The 20462-nt window shown below is 41.4% G+C and overlaps 1 pseudogene; it reads right to left on the bottom strand.

Moving 5' to 3' along the window:
- Nucleotides 1-14486: 14486 nt before the first annotated feature.
- Nucleotides 14487-19500, bottom strand: LOC109457586 (elongation factor 1-gamma pseudogene; annotated as a pseudogene).
- Between the last annotated feature and the right edge of the window lie 962 nt (nucleotides 19501-20462).

The following is a 20462-nucleotide window of genomic DNA, read 5'->3' as shown; positions in this document are numbered from 1 at the left end:
AACCATCAATTCTTGTGGGGATTATTGCATAGTCTCCTTAAGTGATCTCCCTCGGCTCACTCTTGTCCAGTCTCCTCTCAACATGAGCCAGATCCTTTAAAAACAGAAGTTGGATCATATCACTTTGCTTAAAATCTTTCTATAGTTTTTGCCTCAGAGTAAAAGTCAAAAGTCTCACCATGGTCTGCAAAGTCTTACAACCGTCTCCGCTTGTTTGCTCCCCGACTGCTTCTCCTGTGATGCTCCTCACCCCATTATTCACCGTGTGTCACTCACACTGGTCTCCCAGCTCACACCTGCGTCTTCTGCACCAGCTCCCTTCGTCTTAACCTTTATATTCCCCACCGAGCTTCGTGCCATTGCCTCTGCATAGCCAAGAGACATGATAATCAAGTCTTTCTCTAAACAAAAGAGGTCCTCCTCTGAAGAGCAATGCTGCCTTCTCTGTAGAGTAGAGGGGCTAGAACCTTCTTTTATTTCATCGTTCTGCAATGGAGATAGATGAGGCGCCTCAGTGAGCTTTGAGACTAGAGAGGTAGATAGGTAGGACCAAATTGTGGAGGAAATTTAAAGGCCTGATGAGAAATGCATGTTTTATCCAAACATTGTAAAGTTTTAACTTGCAGAATGGCTTGATCATAATTGCATTTTAATAAATGCACTTTGTTGGTGGTTTAAAGGATAGATTCAAGGATGGTGTGTGGGCAAGAGTAGTGGAGAATTTTTTTTGCTATCAAGAGATTTCCCCCCCACATCCCAACAAGGGCAGGATGTTTGAAGGTCTCTGTAGGCCCTCTGGTCTCTTTTCTACCCCCTTTAGATATATGAATTTGGAGAAATCTGTAGGACATCCAGGGTAAGTTCTTCAGTAGACAGGATTGGAGTTCAGGGGAAAGGTCTGGGCTCTTCTATGGATTAGGACGTCACTTTGGATCATGGGGACTAAGTCATGCCCAGTCACACAGACAACAAGAGTTACAAGGGGATCAAAGCCTGTCTGACTCCAGAGGCAGGGCTGTTAATGACTCTGCTCTAACTCAAATTCCTTTTCTCCTACTTGTGCTCCACCCCCACCTTGAAGGACAGAAGTTCACAGCTGTGACAACCCTGTCTAAACAAACTCCTTAACAAGATCTAAATATAGAGTTTCTTAGCTCTGACTTTCTGTCTAATCCTGAAAAACTTTCCTTAATAGCCACGCATCTTATGTGACCATCAGGAGGGGCTAACTCTACTGTGGTTATAATTTTGCAACATATAAGTATATCAAACCAACACATTATACACCATTAAACTTATACAATGTTATATGTCAGGTATATCTCAATAAATCTGGGGGGCAGGGGGGAAGTGTCCTTAGAAGTAGCCTACACTCCGTAATTTATGACCTCCTATTCATTTCTCAACTCATGCAACTCACAATTTTGCTTTCTGCCCAGAAACAGTTTAGTCAAGGTCACAGATGACTTCGTCATCGCCACATCTCAACCTCTATCTTCAGTTAAACAGGACACAGATCATCTGCAGACTCTGACATGTGTCATGACTACTAAAATGAGCTGAAATTGGTTAGAATCCATCTACCGTGTTTCCCCGAAAATAAGACCTAACCAGAAAATAAGTCAGGATGACTTTTCAGGATGACGTCCCATGAACATAGGCCCTAATGCATCTTTTGGAGCAAAAATTAATATAAAACCTGGTCTTATTTTCGGGGAAACCCGGTAGCAGGAAGTCAAGAAGGATGCTGAGAAGGCCTGGCAGTGGTGGTTTCAGAAGGATTTTTGCAAAAAAAACCAACAAAACACACTTTATGAAAGGAAGCGGTTCATCCTCTAGTAAACAAGCTGCAAGGCTTATTTGCTATGGTGAGTGCAGAAATCTGGTGCCAGTGCTGGCAGTAAAAATCCTTCTAAACTTGGACTTTGAAAAGCAGTGGCTTTAAAGAAATAGAGGCAATAAGACTACACAAAGAATTACATGGATGCACTTTTTTTTTTTTTTTTTTTTTTTTTTTTTTTTTTTTTTTTTTTTGCAGTAAACAATCTCCGTGGTACCAATAGAAGGTTCTTGGGATTGTATCACACATGTGGAAGTTATTCTGGTGACCTCATCCCTCCTCACAGGAACTTCCTGACATGCCTAGTCCAGAAAAATTCAACTCATTTAATGATGTAAAAACATTTTAAAGGGTTAATATCAACCCAAACACAGTTTAAGAACAACATGAAGAAGTTCAGTAACATACCAACAAAGAACACTCACCAGAAAAATATTGTTACAGAACTGGTGAAAAAGGTGAACCTTTAGCCACAAATTTAAAGACAAAGCAACATCACCTCTGTGAAGAAGGGGGAAGAACACAAAGAAGATGCAATAATTCATGGGATAGGTAGCAAGGCAGTTAAACATATTATGGTACAGTCATACAAATACTGACATTTTAGCCAATCGTACAAAAATAAATAAGGAAACTTTCAGGTAAAGAAAGTTATCTGACAAAAAGCTCCAGGTATATTAAATTAAAAAGCAGGATGCAATATAGTATGCTGCCTTTTTTTTATTAAAGAAAAAATAAAAATATATGTTCAAATTGCCTGCCATATCTATGAAGACACTGTAGAAGGATTCAGGAAAATTTAATAGTAGGGTGGTAGGGGGAAGATAGTATGTGCTTGGCTAACTTCCATCACTTAGAGTCTTTGCTCAAAGTCTCCCTTTTCAAAGAGGCTCACTTTGATTGCTCAGCCCAGTGGAAGGTGAGGGCCTTTGGCCTGTTTTATTTACTGATGTGCCCCCAGCACTGAGAATAGTACACATACCATAGCAGGCACTCAACAAATCTTTGGTCAACGAAGGGATGGGTAGTGGGAGAGGGAGACTTCACTGGGTACATTGGTATAGTTTAATAATGAATATATTTAAAAGTAAATTAAAAATGAAACAACACTCAGATTTATTCCTATTTTGTCCATTTCCACATGTGTAGGGATCAGTTTCCATTTCCATGACTATGCTTTGATTAGACTAAGGCTGAAAACAGTTTGTTGCTCTCAATTTCCCAGGCCACCTCTATAGTCCCCTAAATGAGGTCAGGGCTCCTGGGCCTGCTTCTCAGTCCTGAAAAAGAGCCTCATGGACGATGTCAGCCTGGTCTGGACCCTGTGAAAAGGACTGACTTGCCATAGCCTCCTCTGCATGCTCTCAGATGGTTCCAGGCTTGCTGTTCCTACGGTCTGCACTCACCAGACTCTCAGCTGTTTCCATGGTCCAGTTCAAGGAGCGTTCACTGAGCTACACGTAAGGACCATGTGTGTTAGAGGTCAGAAGATGAATGAGGCAATGTCTGTGCCCTCTCAGGGCTGATGCTCTCATCAGAGATTCAGGCATACGTGGTAATTACAGGGGACTCCACAGGCTGTTAACCTAAGGATTGTGTTTTCTAGGTCTGTATTATTTGGCTCTGGCTGCTGTAACAAATTGTCACAAACATGGTGATGTAAAATAGAAATGTATTCTCTCTCAGTTCTGGAGGACGTGTCAGAAATCAAGGTGGTGGCCTGGCCAAGCTCCGGGACTTCTTCCAGCTCCTGGTGGCTCAAGGCTTCCTTGGCTTGTGGCAGCACCACTCTAGTGTCTGCCTCTGTCTTTACATGGTCATCAAGTCTGGCTGTGTCTTTTCCTCTTCTGCCTGTGTCAAACCTCCCTCTGCCTTCCTCTTACATAAGGACACTTGTCATTGGATTTAGGACCCATCCCGATAATCCAGGATGATCTCATCTGGAGAATCTCAAATTAGTTATATCTGCAAAGACCCTTTCCCCAAATGAGTTCATATTCACAGATTCCAGGGGTTAAGATGGGGACGTATCTTTTGGGGGACTACCATTCAACCCACTAACAGTCTTATCTTTAGCACCCTATTGTGCTTTTAATCTGCTCTGTTTATATCACGTAGGCTGACTTGGATCAACTTAAGCCTAGTCATGGGCTAACTGTATGACCTTTGGATGTGTTACTTAACTCCCCTCTGCCTGAGTTCACCATCCAAGTGGGAATTATAAATATGCATTTGCAGGATTCTTGTGAAGATCAAATGGGGCATGGAATGTTCACCGTGGCTATCGTCTATGACAGGAGAGACTGGGAGCCTTCGTTCCTCGGTGTGTAGTTGTACAAGGAGTCACTTAACTTCGTCCTTCTGCCTTCATTTTCCCAGTGCCAAGGTAAGCGCTGGAGGCTTGCTCCAATCTTGGAACCCTGGCTTTGCTGTGAAGGCCTTTGTGACTAGCTGCTAGGCATTTGGAAAATTTACCATTTTAAGTGTTAGGACAGTGGCAGGAGGTCTGAGTTATGTTAATTTCAGAACCCTCTGACAGGCTTATCTTTAGGTTTCTTCTTCTTCTTTTTTTTTTAAATAGAGATTGGAGCCTACTCAAAGAGTCAAAGGAAGCTGAGTGGGGAGGTATCTTGTTTAAAATCTGCCTGTCATTTAACACTACTTGTGCCCCATAGGGAGAAAGGAGAAGCTGCCTGAGAGCTAAATGCAAGCTGGAAGGGCCTAAGCAGCGTTTTTTAAAGAGAAGGTAGATAACAGCTTCCTGTCTGGGAGAGATTACTGAAAGAGAATCTTTCATTCAACGTTTCTTTACTCTTTTTGTGAAAAAGATTCCCCCCTACAAAGTCCAGGGCGAGTTATCTGTAGTTAAGTAAGATGTTTTAAATCCTTGTCTTTTCTTCAAAGTATGTATTATCTTTAAAAAAAAGGGGGGGGGGAATATTTAAAACCTGTACTTCCTTTCCTTTTCTTTTAAAATGATTTCTCTAGTAAAAAACCACTTTGGGCAAATAAAAATATCCCTGGAGGGCCAATTTATAAAGTAAGAAAAGAACTTCTCTCCTGTAGGGACGGGAGGTGATGGTAGAGAAGGTAAATCACTACCCCTTAGCAGGAGACAGATGGAACCCTGGAGCGGGAGTGTGCGGTGCTGGGAGATTTGAAAAGTTGGAAGCCTTTAAGAGCACGGGGCCAGGAGCTCAAACTGCTGCTTCCGAAGCCAGCTGTATGGGGTCTTGGTGGTCCCCACAGCGGCCAGGAGTGTCAGCATCACCTGGGAGCTTGTTGGAAATGCAGACTCTCAGGATCCACCCCAGACCTACTGAATCTCAGTCTGCACTTCACAAGATCTCCAGATGGTTTGTGTGTATATTAACGCTGGAGAAGCACTGACCTAGTGTGGCAGACAGATCCTAGGGTGACCCCCCAAAATACCACCTTCTGTTGTTTGTGCCTTTGTGTAAGCACTCCCCCCAACCTTGAGTGTGACTGGGACTCATAACTTACTTCTCACCATTTGGATACGGCAAATGGGAAGAGATTTTGTAGATATAATCGATGTCTCAGATTAGTTGAATTTGAGTTAAAAGGGAGAGTACCTTGGGTGGGCCAGACTTTGTCAGGTGAACAGGCCTTAAAAGAGGGACTGAACTTTCCCTGAGACGAGAGACTCTCCTTCTGGGCTTGATGCTATAAGCAGCCATGTTGGAGAAGCCACGTGACAAGGAACGCAGTTGGCCTCTAGCACCCAAGGTCAGCTTCCAGCCAAAAGGCAGCAAAAAGCGAGGCGCTCCATCATATATCTGCAAGGAGATGATTTCTACAAATTACCTGAATGACATTGGAAGCAGCTTTTTCCCCAGCTGAGCCTTGGGATGAAAATATGGTCCATCTGACACCTTAATTGGAGCCTTGTTAAGACCTGGAGCAAAAAACCATTAAGATGTGCCTGGGCTCTTGACCAACAGAAAGCGTAAGTTAATAAATGTGTGTTGTTTTAAACTGTTAAGTTTGTGGTAACTGAGTATATCCATAGAAAACCAGTACATGTAGGGCAATATATTTATCCACTCTGTCTTAGTTTGCCCAGTGTAAAAAGGGTGCAGAAATAGTGTTAACCATGGGGTTATTGTGCAGATTCGAGTACTATGTGTAAAATGCTTAAAACGGTGCTTGGTAAAACATGGTAAGTGCTAAAGATGTTGTATTATTCTTGTATATAACTGATCCAGAGAATTACACGATTATAATTCCCTGCCTTTTGAAAACTGCTTTTAAATGAGGCTTAAGCAGCATAGACACGTGAATGCTGCTGGGCAGGGAATTATGTTGCATCTTGTGTGTATGAGCTTCCAGGACATCCCAAACGTGGCTTTTGAATTTGTTTCAGTGAAAATGTACACGCTGCTGGAGCCTCTGTGTCTTGTTGTGTTAGATTTATTTATTAAAGAGACTCTATCCACGCATATTCTTGTTACAACTCAAAGTGCGGAAATGTGTGTTATCTTCATATTACACACAGTAAGTTGAGCTGTGGTGGCTATTATGTCGCCATGTTGTAGAAGAAATACAGGGTATAAATTGAATTGAAACCTGGCAGCTTGATTCAAGTCCAGGTTCTCAACACACCATAGGCTATTTGCTACGTGGCACAAGACAGGTTCAGGTAGAAGATGGACTGTATTAAATAGACATTTCTCAATGCACATTTCAACACTTGCTTTTTCTTCTGCGTCTGCCCCTCTTAACCTGCCAGTCAATAAACCATTCTTTGTTTTCCCCCTTTGACAGAAACTTTGTTTTGGGACTTGCCAAATGTTACTTCTGATTATATACCATCCCTTGCAGGTACAAACAATGCAGGAGCCATAGCAGGTCTGAGCCTGTGAGTGGCAGCATGACTACTGTCATGACAATAAAATGAGAATGAGATGAATTCTACCCTTTCTTCTGACACTTTTTTTTTTTTCTTTTTCAGCCCCTACTTGAATCTTCATGCACAAAGCAATTCCAACCACTTACTTTCTGAGTATTCCTGCCATTCTTTGTCAATGCCTGTGTTACCTTTTTATTGGAATGACCTTGTGTGTTGTATTTAAAACACTGTTTAGATATTTTCAGTTATAATAACCTTTCAGGAGACTTGTATCTGGCAGTGGCCTGTTACATCGCTCTGTGTAATGTAAGCACTCCTGAAGCTCAATATGCATTCAGGAGTGCTTTTTGTTCCACTCTACCCTGGACACTCACATTTGATTCCTGGCAAATACAACAGATGAGGTCACTCTATAATTGAACTTTCATAAATCATCCTCTGCTACGTGCAACCAAATTCCCACAATCCTTTTTCCCTCAGAAGCCTTTTCTAAGCCACTAAAGGGTGAGATAAGGAAACATGTTTATCTCCCTCAGTCCATGTTTTACTTTTCATTCCTTTATCAACTAAGGGTTTAGGTTTTGTTGCTAATGCAAATGTGCTATTCTCACCTCAGCCTGCTGAGTAAGTGGCTGAGTTGTGAAAACTGTGTATGACCTCAGATACTCATGATAATATGATATATATATATATATATACATATATATATATAGATAGATATATAGATATAGATATAGATATAGATATAGATATAGATATAGATATAGATATAGATATAGATATAGATATAGATATAGATATAGATATTTCTTATTCATTAATTTAATATGCCAGTCTTGATGTTCACAAGTCACATCTTAATTAAAATACAGGTGTCTGCATGCATATATATTATATATATATCCTTGTATTAGAAGTCCTTGGAATTCTAATAAACTCTAACCCTAAGATGCCAACATCAGAGACTAAATTTATTTTTATTGTGTTAAAAAATAGAGGAGAGAATATTTTTAACATATTTAAAAATACTTGACACAGGGAAAGTGAAAAAGAATGAGCATAAACTTTCCTTTAGAACATTATTAGGGGCTGAAGATATCAAAATAGCACCAACATAATACAGTAATGACGACGATGATGATGATGATTGATGATAGTTATACTGTCTTTTAAGTCTGAATCCAGCTATGTTAGTATATATGCATTTTTAATGACTGATTAGAAAAGTTACATTCTTTTTTAATGACTGGTTAGAAAAGAGAGATTCTTTAAGAATCTTTCAAAGACAAACAATACTAGAGAGTAATAAACACATTATTAAATGACAGATTTTCCTTCAGAAAGTTCTCACAGTCACAGTGTTTTTATGATATCTTGACTGAGGGTGGGAAAAATTATTTTACACAAAGAAAATTTAAGACAATGAGATTAATTACACAGTTGCCTAAGAAATATGGCAAAGATACAAAACCTAGATCATGTCATATTTGTTTTCTGCTGTGCCTTGGAATGAACAAGTTGGAGAGCAGCATAGGCTGTGAACGAGAATAATACGAGGCAGTGTACACAGACAGCTAGTACAGACGCTCGAATGTTGAAATATTCGTGTAAACAGTCATAAACACCTCACCTCTGTGCCAGGGACCTGTAGACCATCCTAACCCAGCAACTGAAGGATTCACACCTGGCACATAGTGGGACCTTCAAGACCCAGCTTGAATCCAGTGCTCAGGCTGTCCCGGTGTTTCAGTATTTTGAATGCTACCCATGGATACAGTTGTTTAATAAGCAATTGTGATACCCGTGAAGTTTCAGTAATTCAAGTGACCTGTGGCTGCCTTTAAAAAGATCGTGATGTGTCTTCTTTCTATTGCAGTGTGTTTTATTACATTTTCATCTTAAACGCTAAAAAATGTCAATGAATCAGCTTCTGCTCTGTCAAGTTCCAACCTGGAAAGCTATTTCACAGGATCTGACATTTGAAAATCGGAATACCTTCATGAGGCTGCGAAAATAGTCTCACTGAGACAGGAATGGAAGCTAGCAAAGGAGTAGTGTCTCTACATGTGCTTTAAGGTGGTAATCTGAGGAGACCAGACATAGTTATCAGAACAACTGCTTAGAGGGTGCCAGGATTTGGCTACAGTGCTGCAAATCTTGCTGGTTATCATAAGCTGGCCTCAAACACACAAGAAGAGTTTGTGATCTCCACTGGAAGATAAAGGCAGTCTGTGAATTGAGTTAGATAACCCTCATGAGCTGTTTTTCTTTAAACGAGGGAGGACTCGTAACTGAAGTTTGAAATATCTGCAAATGAACCACTCTTGTCTTTCTGTTGCAATGATATAACACGGTTAAAGCAGTATTTCATGTAGTAAAGATCCACCATAAATTATCTAAACGTCTTTAATATCAAGACTCGTTCTTGGGGAAGGAGACTGAAGACTAAAACTTCAGATGTTATTATCTGTCTCAAAGGCTGTTCAGACATTTTGTCTTAGGACAGGTTAATTTCAACTTTTATTCTCTGTGGAGTCAGGCATTACTTCCCCTTTATGACCTTAACACATGTGCATCGCTATTCCCCATTTTCCAAGTAAAACTTTCTCCTACTTAGTAATGGCCAGCCACATCAACAAGATGAGTGTGTTGCTGATTGATGACCAAGATAATTTTGCTCTTTCCCAGGCCCATGCGTACTCTGATTCAGCGTGAAATGCATGCCCCCATTACCTTTCCCGTCTTACTCAGGTGGCTTTCCAGGTCCCATTACTGAATACTGTTGGTGAAATGTTGTGTTTTCTGATACAGTGACAGACCCGAAGACCATAGCCTGATTTTTCAATCAGTGGTTGCACCACATGATCTCATTTTTCCTTCTTGTTATATTCTCCCCCTGGGCTTGGCTTTCAGAAACAACTCAGTTGCATTTCAATCTAAATGTACAGCTGATTTGCTTGACCTTTCTATTCTGCACAGTCTCTTGGGGCAAATCGGGCTCTCAGCTACCCTCTTCCACATTTCATAGCAACAGGCAGAACATGCTCTTATTCACTGCTTTTCCAGCCACCAACTGTTTTTCTCAGCAGGCAGCACTGTTATGGTTGAGAAGTAGCCTTCTAACTGACCTAATATTTATTTAACCAAAAGCAACCTCTGGGGCTAACCTACGATCATAGTGAGAATTAATCAAACATTTTCTGTACACCCAGTGTGTATTAAGCATGTCAAGAACTTGTGATTAGAAACTTCATAGGGTGGGATTTATACTCACTCAGGCTCCTTGAATACCTTTGGGGCTATCAGCTTATACTTGGGACAGTCATGAAATATGGAAAGGAAACAGCAGTGCAGTGAATGTTGTAGTATAACTCAAGTTACAAGCCAAGATTTGTGTTAGAGGCAAGTCCCTTTGGTTAAATTAACATTTTTGAGTGCATTTAAGTGAAAGTATCCTTTTATTTTAAAGCAACTACTCATAGACTTAAAATAAGTGGGAAAAGATGTAAAGAAAATCAAATAAAAATTTTTGTTTTTTTAAAAAAGATAAATCATGAAACTGCTATGTTTTAGTCTTTTATAAGGTCTAAAGTGTAAAAATATTTGGGCAGATTTTAAAAATCGCATTCCAGGTTCTCAGTTTTTCTTCCCCAGAAGTCAACTCTTCTTATCCAGCTCTTCGTATCCTCAAAATTATCCTAGATAATCCAAGTATCAATCCAGTGTAATCCATCACTCTCCCACTTTCCTAGTGCCTGGCTCCACCAAAGCTAGCAGTCTCCCAGTCACCACTCCCCTATCTGTATAACTTGCCCCTACACCTGTCCCTCTGCCCCTTATTCAATCCTCATTCCGTACTCTTTGTTCTCTCCTCTGTCTCTCTATTCTTACTCATTGAAGGAAATATGTTCCTAGAGAGCAGAAGCCATGTAGCAAGTGCCATGACCACGTTGATCATCTCTAGGACGTAAGTGTTGGTGGTTTCAACCAATTTCCTGTTTGCTTAGTTTGAAGGCAAAAGCAAAGGACTTAACTCTTGGAATACTCATTCTTGGGATGCCCTCTGGGAACACAACCACCATGCTGGGGGAAGCCCAAGCCAAGGGGATTGGCCACACATAGACTTTTTAATTAATAACTGTTGGCTGAGCTTCCAGTCAACAGCCAGTTTCAGTGAGGTCTCTTAGGTCTCCAGCTTACTCGAGTGACTAGACACTTCCAGCCCAGCAGTCATGTCATTGCACCTACAGGAGAACCTAAAAGAGAACATCCCAGATGACTGGTCAACCCACAGAACCCTTTTCTAGATGGCAAAAGTATCTCACTTTTTAACAGGGTAAAAATCATCTGGAGCTTGTAGTTTTGTAAAGACTCCTTATGGACCCTTTCAAGTAGATAAGAAGTCTTCTAAGCATCTTACAGACAGTATCTCACTTATGGTTGTCAGATAAAAGGCAGAATACAATATTGGGCAATATTTATACTAAAAACTTATTCACTGTTTATCTGAAAATCAAGGTTAACTGGATCTCTATTTTACTTGGTATACTTGGCAACATAGCATGCCCTGAATCTCTACCCAATAAAGAAAGGAGCTACTCTCAAAGAGACTCCTTACCTTCGCAATCCATACATACTTCATTCCTTGGCTCCTTATTACATCAATAAAGAAAGAAGATTCCCTAGATCAATCGAATCCAGTTATTACAAAGCTATAAATCTCTCTCCAAGATCCTCCAAACAAAGATTCCATCCCGAACATTCCCAAACTTTTATAAATATGTAACTCAATCTCACAAAACAAATCTAAAAGCAAACTAGAACTTGGGCTTCAGAAAAATCAAATGCAAACAAAAATAAGCTTTGAATAAAACAAAGCATTACTTGTTTTGCTTTGTCTCTGAAGGATACAGTAAAGGAAAAAGAAACCAAAGAGTCTGGATGATTGTCAGCAATAACAATAACAACAACAAAGAAAGACTTTAAAGTTCATGGAAAAACAATACCAACAGCATTTAATTTGGGGATATTGCTTCATAGTTTGCAAAAGATTCTCATATTATCTAATCTGAATTTCACAAGAACCTGCGTGAAGTAGAAAACGGATAGACCATCTTTTAATACTATGGGCCTTAACAATGACGGGCATTCATTCAATACCTGTTAAGTTGAATACTTATTTCTAATTCCCTATGAGGAAACTGAGGTTCTGAGAAATTATATTAGTTGCCCCCTGCCAGAATTAAATAATGTGTGAGAAAGCCAGGACTTGTCCCGATTAAGTGGATTTTCCCATTATATCATGCAACCTCTCTGAAAATACCGGGCATTATAGGTGAGAAAAATACTGATTCCCCTAATATTATTGAGAAACTATTATGCTATGTATAAAGCACTAAGCTAAGTAGTTTTGCACTCATTTTCTCACTTCACAGGATCTCTCAGTAATCATTTATGCAGAATTCACATATCTAAACCTACAAAGCCAAGAATATGAAAATAAGTTGAAAAGTTTCAGAGCAGTCAAAATAAAGGCCAAAGTGTAAGTTCATTTAGTCATTCAACACATAGTTATTGAGTGCTGACTATGTATCAGCCATTCCTGTAGGTTCTAAGAATGCGGCTATGGCCCTGCTGTCTTAGATTTTTGAGTGCAGTGGTTGGTGAATATAGAAACACAGCCAGGCACTGACACTGTTATGCCTTATTCAGTGCAGAGCTCCTTAAATGATCACACAGAATCTAAGTACAAATTCTAATTTTAGGCAAAGTCTAACAAGCTCAGTTATCTGTTATCCCTTCTACACAGGTTGGAAACTGCAGCAAGGAGGATATACTTAGAAGCCATAAGTGACCATCTGATAGTGGAAGAGGACATGGAAGACTCAACTCCAGCTGAAAGTGAGGTTGATGTCATCTCATATTTTGGCTAAAGATCCATAGACACCCCAGTCAGTTATAAACCCTGAGACTACCATTGATTTTTGACATATTAATTTAATTGGTGTTTTTATCTATGACCCAGATGTATAGGCTAACAAAGCTACTAAATAAAATAATTCCCTTTAAAAACTATATCAAAGTAATACATAATTAAAGTAATTCTCTGGAAAAATTTTATGTATCAAATATCTTATTCTTGACAATGTTAAACAAGATAGTGTTATGTTAAAACATTAAAAGGTAATTACATGTATAAAGCAATGAAAGTCATTCATTTCTACCCTCATTTTAAAGCATAGATCTTTCTGCACGTAATATTGTTAATATCAATAACATCCGTGACAATTTCTGCATTATACTTTAGTATAGGTTGAAACTCTAAGGGAAAAAAAAGTCCAAAATAAACCTACACAGCATACACTAAGCAGCCAGAAAAATCTTCAGTGGGCTAGAAGCTTTCTTCTGCAGAGGTGGGCCACCTGAGGTCTTAGAGCAGCTCTCAAACTTTCATTGCTTTCACAAGCATGATGGATGGCGCTTAAGGAAAATCTGGCTATAAATTTAAGCAAAGTTTACCGTAATGGCATTAGAGTCGATATGGACAGGGATGTACTACTAACTCTTTCTGCCTTTTCCCTCGCTCTCGTCCTTATTCAAAAGGTGTCTGTCAATATAATAAGAAAACAAGTTGTTAGGATTTATGAAATTGTAATCTACAAATAACCACCATGAGGTCGTTGCTGGTGTTGTCATGCAAGAGAATAAAACCCAGGATAGGTTTGTCTGCTAGTCGCAGTTGGAAAATGCTTTTGCTAAAACTCCACCCTGTTGTATGGAGTTGACTACTTTGGGTTTTGTCTGCTGGGCTTTCTTTCCTTTTTTTTTTTTTCTTTTTTTCTTTTTTCTGGAAACACCTTAACTTTTCTCTTGGAAATCATTTTACACTGCCTATGTAGTTGAGTAGGACTGAAAACCTACCACCCGCCCAATTTCTCCCCTCCTAGTAAGTGATTAAGTTAACAAATCAGCATATTTTATCCCCCTGGAGGCAGGAATGGATAAGGGACCCCACTGATACAGTGAGACTTAATCCCAGAGCTTTTTTAGAATTATTGGACAGGAAAAGTTTTCTTCCTATTAGTTTTGCTAAGTTATAAGGTAAGCTGTTTTGCTGCTTCATGGGGAGCACCTCTGAGAAAAGGAAATCAACGTAAAGGAAAGCAAAACCAGAAAATGGAAAGAGTTAGAGTCCACATAATTCTGATGTAGAACGTTGGTCAAGTCATACCTGAAGAAGTTACTCCCCTAAGACTCTTCAGTTATGTTAAATAATAAATCCTTTTTCGTTTGTTTTGTCTAAGCCAGCCTGCATTGGAATTTCATTTAAAATCAATCAAAATTTAGAATTAAAATATGTCAGTGAGAGTGACATTATATAAAGAACCATGATTCTGCTTTCATTTCGGAAGGAAATGCATAAACTTGGACTCTTTAATTGCAATTAGGTATCTCACATGTGTGCTGCTCACCCCGTAGCACTGTGAGGTGACTGCGAGACGGAGCATGAGTCCAGGCCATCATTGTGTGTATAAATATCCTTTCCACATGTTTAATTAAATGAGGGACTTTACTACTCCTAAGAATGTCTTATCGCCTAGCAGCATAAAAAAGCAATTGGTCATTTCCATTTGTGAGAAATCCCAGCTCAAAGCACAACCAAACACTGAGCCTGATACGTGGCATTTTTTTTTTTTTTATGTTCAATTTCCTTTAATGCCCCCCATCTCCCTGAAGGGTCGGTGTAGGCAACTAGGTGATGGCAACAGATATTCACCTGAAGGTCTTGCCCTGATTGAAGGCTTTGCCCACGGGCTGGGAGGCCCCCTCCCACCAGTGTCTGGGTCTTCTCGCCACCAGGATCCAGTCTCCGCCATGTCTCTGACTCTAGTCCGCCTGCCAATCTGGACTCAGTGGAAAGGCAAGCGCCTGGGCTTGGAAGACTCAGGCCAGAAATGGAGCTGCTGTTGTTGGTTCCAAAGAGGATGACACTGGCAAAGGCATTCTTCCTCAGCTTGTCCGATCGCTGGAACATTCTGGTGATGAGATTGTAACTCATAAAAGTCTGGATGAGCTCTTCTGGGAAGTAGTACTGGGCGTACCACAGGGAGCAGCCACCCTTATCAATCTGCTCCCCCAAAATACGGCAACTCCGCAGAGAATGTGTCCTCGTCAGAGTACTTGCACCTCAACTCATCCAACACAGAGGTAGGTACTCTTGGGCAGGTGAACAAAGGGGTCCTTGGCCTTCGGCTGAGCAGCCAGCACCTGGTCACATTTGTCCATCTCCTCCTTGGGAGCAGGGGCAGCTGCCTTTCTCTCTTCTTTCCGCTCAGCCTGGGGATTCTGCTTCTCCGCCCAAGAATCTTTCTCCTTCCGTGGGGTGTCTTTTTTAGGCTGGCTCGCTGAAAACTCTTTAGCATCCAACTGAGCCGTCTTCTCACAGAGTTTCACCTCCCCCAAGACATCCTGGGGCTGGGACTGGTTAATGCAGGTGAGGAACTAGCGGTTGGTACTGGGGAAGCCTGGGGGCAAAGAAGGCTCCAGGACCTGTGTATAGAGCCACAGTGCAGTACGGATAACCGTGATGTCAGCCAATGTCACACATTTGCCCACTAGAAAAGTCCTGTCTTCAAGTGAGCACCCAGCAGCCCCAGGATTCGCCTCTCCTCCTCCTTTGCATTCTCTGTGGCCTGAGTGTTGTGATGCATGAGGCCCAAGGTGGGGAACACCCATGATGGCTGGGGGCACTATGTCACTACCAGCAAAGCTCACCCCTGTGCCACCTGTGCTGCTGCCTCTGGAATACTTTCCTGAAGCTCCTCAGGGCTCACGTAGTAGGCGAGGGCATTGCTCTTGAACACACAGAATCCATTGTCACCTTCAAATGCTGGAAGCTTGCCAGCCAGAAATTGACAGAGAAATCCAGGGATGGGGTTGTTTAGGCCAAAGTGGAAGTGGGGTGGTGCGAGGAGCACGCTGATCTGAGCTGTGCTGTACTGAGTGGCCATGAGGACCTCGAAGCTCTCCAGTTTTCAGGGTACGTGCACGGGGTCTCAGCCGCTGTGGTGATTGCACAGAGAAAGGGGGTGGGGCTCTCAGTGCTGTCTAGGTGGCATCTTCACGAAACCTATAATGTGATACCCAAAAGCAAAGAGTTCTTGAATTGGGTTTAATGTAGCCTACCCATGTGAGCCAGATGCCTCATTTTTACTTTCAAATGTTTCTGGTAACCTAGTACAAAAAGCAATGGTATGGAGAAGCTGCCATTTAATGAATGGCTCTATTGGGCCAAGCACTGTGGTACATCTGTGCATGGAGGGTATTATTAGTTACAAGATTGTTGTTCTGATGGTATTAGGGAGGTAAATATTTACACCTTTCAAAATGGAGGATTGGATTTAGTTTTCCTGCCAAATAATGTGTCCTTCGGGGTTAACAGGGACATTGTAACTGTGTCCACTTAATAATTATACACTAAATTTTGGTGATCACATGTGAGGCTGGTGACACAGATCTAATGAGTTTGAGCTTCCAGGGGAAAGATTAGTCTTTCCTCTTATTCCAAAGAAAGACCCCTTCTGAAAGGAATTTCTCCTTTCCTTCCTCTTTGTCAAGTCATGTACCATCTTGCCCATGAAGCTGCAGGTCTAGATTTACTTCCTTCCTCGATAATATATAGTTTCTTTGGCACATTAACAAGTCAACTTTGCCTTAGATTGGGCTCTCTTCTTCTGAATTCTAATCAAAAATTATTTTTCATTATCACAGGCATCCTTTTCAGAGATGCTTTTCTCTTGGTCTCTAACTTTGAACCCACCAAAATGAATGCATGTGCATGCATGCGTGAGTGTGCGTGCGCACGTGCGTGTGTGTGCATGTGTGTGTGCGTGTGTGTTGTGTGCGTGTGTGTGCGTGTGTGTGTGTTTTGTGCGTGTGTGTGCGTGCGCGCGCGCGCGAGAAGCAAGCGGCTACTTTTAAATGTATGCATAACTCGTTGCCATATCCCAGACTGAAGCCCTGATGAGCTTCTAGAGGGAAAGGAATTTCACAGCACTAAAGGTTAACTGCAGTGAGGGATAAAGGATGGAGCCGGATGACTTACTGATGAATCAACAAACGGGTATGTGTTTGCAATGCCAGAGAAAACATAGTATGTGACATAGTTTATTAGTCTCTTTTGTGTTTAATAAAATGGACTTGTGTGGCAAAAGATGTGGATTCTGTAGTCAGAAAGATCTGGTTTTAAATCCATTCCTAGAGACTTAACTAGTTATATGGCGTCAGGTGACTTTCTGACCCTCTCTGTGCCTTGGTTTTCTTACGTGCAAAATGGGAAGATAATGGGAGTGCTGAAACGTTTATATTCAATAATGTTGGCGAAGTACTGAACACCCAGTGGGCACTCAAGGGTTCATTGTTAGACTCTGATCCTACCTGAAAGTGGCCGGGGCACTTATTCAAGAGGTCAGTATCAGCATCTTGGTTCAGTTCCTGAGTGGCAGTTGAAATTTGACATGCAAACTTTGACACAGTTTTTATTGAACTCAATACTAAGAATTTGGATGGTGACAGACATCTAAATTCTAAGTTGGAATGAAATAACCAGCTCACTGCGTTTTCCCCCTTTCTCTTGCATTTTGAGAGCAAGCTCACTGTGAGGGCTAGGATCCACTTCCTGCGTTTCCCACATCTCTGCACCATGGATTCCCAACCCCTTTGATCAGAGGGATATGAAACCTGAGTATTTCCCACCCTTTTGATAAGAAAACACGTCCATGTTTTAGACCAAATGTCATCAATGGAGTAGAAAAAATGATATGAGAGGTTTCATATTAGCATCATTCACACAGAAACCAAACTGGGAGCCTTGGAGGTTACTGGGAACTATACCTCTGCCCTCCGGCAGAACTGGATTCAAAACTTTTCATAAAATGAATAAACTTCGTTTTTTTGTTCAATCTTGATTATCTGGTAAATCTAATCGTATCGTTGACAAGAAAGAATGTATGCTACGTAAGACCTCACTACTGAGTTTTCCTTCTTTGCAGGTGACTTCTTTGCTAATTTTAATTTTCTCAGCCTAAGTTTTCACTTACCTGTAATTCACAGCAGAAGGTCTTCCAAACGTAATCTTTGGTTTGCTGAATTCAACATGTGATGTAGACACTTTGTTCTGGTTTTATTCATCTAGTGAAATGCTATTGATTAAAGCCTTTTTAAAGAATTTTAGTTATCTTAAACTTTCCCTGTAGTTTATATATTTACTAAGGATACTCTTTAAAACTCCATAGTAAGGAAATTTTGAAACACAGACAAAAGTAGAGAGTATAGCATAGCAACTTCTCTGTACCCTGAGCCACCATCACCCAAGTTCTACAATCGTAAGCTGAAGGCCAAGCCTGTGTCACCTACATATGCTCCCAGCCTCCTTCCATGGTCAGATTAGGCTGAAGTAAACCCTAGACAGCATATCACTTTATTAAGTATTTCAGCCTGGCCTATCTTTCTAAAAGATAAGTTCTCCCTCATTTTCAATATATCTGTAGTACCATGATACACCTAAAAAATAAACAATCATTTTTTAACATTGTGACCAGCCAGTTAGGGTTCAAAATCTACCAAACGAATTGTACTTTTCTTAGTATAAAACTGCAGCTTCTTTCCCCAGGTGTGGTTTCCAGAGCTCCTCATCAATATCTGTGGCACCACTGGATGGCTACCCTGTGTCTACCAAGAACATCTGGCTACCAAGTTGATCCAGTTTAACTCAGAACTCAGGAGATTCTCTGGGCGCACTGTGTGCCAAGGCCCAGGACAGCTGCCTGCTCTGAGATACAGGCAAGGGTGGGCCCTGAAAATCCACACACATCCATGAGACACTGGTCCAGTGGTAATGGCTGGCAGTGGGAATCAGCGAAGCTTTCTCCTCACCCATTAGTAAGCTGGGTGATGCACAGGTGTGGGCAGGGGCCCTAATTATAGATGGGGGCAACTCCGTTGCATACAGCTGCCTCCCCACCCTCCCACAGGATGCAACCTAGTGGTGGAGGGTGGAGGAGTGAGGCAGAAGTTGGTATCTGTCGTTCCAGAATGTCCTTTCCAGTCAACCCCAGGGGAGACGGCAAGGATAAAAACCTTCCAGTATAAAAGGGACATGCTATCTAACTAACACTCCCCTCTCTGAGCTCCCTCTCCAAGTGACCTTGTTCCCTGAGAGCAAGTCTGACAGATGAGCATATCCCACGGAGGTCCGGTCTCAAATCTGTCTATTGGGAATGTTCTAGAAGGATAATGCCTGAATCGGGTGGCTGGTTGTGGATCTGGAGACTGCAGTATACAGTGTACCTCATCTCCCTCTGGGAGAGGGTGGCAGCTTCCTAGCAAGCTTTGGTGGGAACTACAGAGAAATGGGGCAAAATCTGGTACTGACTCTACCATCAGTGTAGCTTCTAGGCTGTGTGGAGGAAAAGTGTCCAGAGCAGATTAGCACCTGGGGTTTTTTGGGGGGACAGGGCTTTGCTCAAGGAAGAGACGCACACTGATATTGGGATAGGAGGTGTTATATTGCCTGGGGACAGTGCTTTTCTTGTTTCCACCATAATGGATTTAATGTGGCTACACCACTACAGTTACCGAGGAGGACCTGGACCCACCTCTCCAGCCTCATCTGGTCCTCTATCATCCAGCCACGGGCAGCCTCTACCACCTCTTCAAGAGCACATTGCTCTGTTGACTTCTGGCATTCATGCTTCTTCTTCCACTTGGAATGCTCATTCTTTTCCATGTTCCATTTCTAAGGGCAGAGAAGAGTAGACGAAGGACCATTCTTCACCCTAACAGCTCAGCTATGCTGTTGACAGAGTGTGTTGTGCTCAGTGACAACCAGTGGCTCCAACACAGAAAATAGGACAAATCTCCCATCACTGATGCTGGTGGGGGGCTATGTCAGGTCGCTCTAGGGCTTGGGGGTGTCATCCGACTTCTTATAACTCAGGCCCTAAGAGCCCCAGGTGACAGCCACCTCTGAGCGTGGTTACCGTAGTGTAGACCCCCAACAGTGTGAATGGCCATGCTAGTGCTGCTAGTCTAGCCTTCCATTTAAATCCCATTTTAAATAAATGATAGTGCAGCCCCTGCTGGAAGAGCTGATTCACAATCGAGCTCAGTTTGTGGTTGAGCAATTCTCGTTCAAACAACACATGGTTTTCGGTATTTTGTTCTCCAAACTGAGTTTCTAAAACTTCTATCCACGGGCCCTAGTTCTGGAGAAACACACAGGGATTTAATCACCCTCCAGTGCAACAGACCTTGAAATATTTGGAGAGTGATGTAAGTTGTGGCCGTGTGTGATGCAATTGAGACATTACCTTGAATTAATCTAGAAGGACAATGGGAATTATTAATTATTTTGAATGAGAAATGGAGATTTTTTTTTTTTCTAATTGTATAGTGATTATTCATTGCAGGGACTGTATTTATAAAACCATCTAAAATAGAACCCTGCTAAAAATAACTCATTTATCTATCACTCTTAAGTGACATTCCATTCCCCCCAATACTACTTCCATAGACTATCACTATGTCTGGCAAGTGGACACTATAGATGTACTTTAAAGAAAAGTCTCATTTAAAAAGTCTCTGTCCTGCCAAAGATACCCAGCCAACTTTATTGATGGTCTGAAAGAAATGTCATCCAATTCTTTGTGATTTTACTATAGACTAGAACCCTGGATCATTTGCTTCATT

The sequence above is a fragment of the Rhinolophus sinicus genome, chromosome 6, assembly GCF_057876585.1.
Source record: "Rhinolophus sinicus isolate RSI-liver-muscle chromosome 6, RSI-T2T, whole genome shotgun sequence".
Lineage (NCBI taxonomy): Eukaryota > Metazoa > Chordata > Mammalia > Chiroptera > Rhinolophidae > Rhinolophus > Rhinolophus sinicus.
Note: the sequence above shows the minus strand (reverse complement) of the source record. Positions and strands in the feature narration are given on the sequence as shown.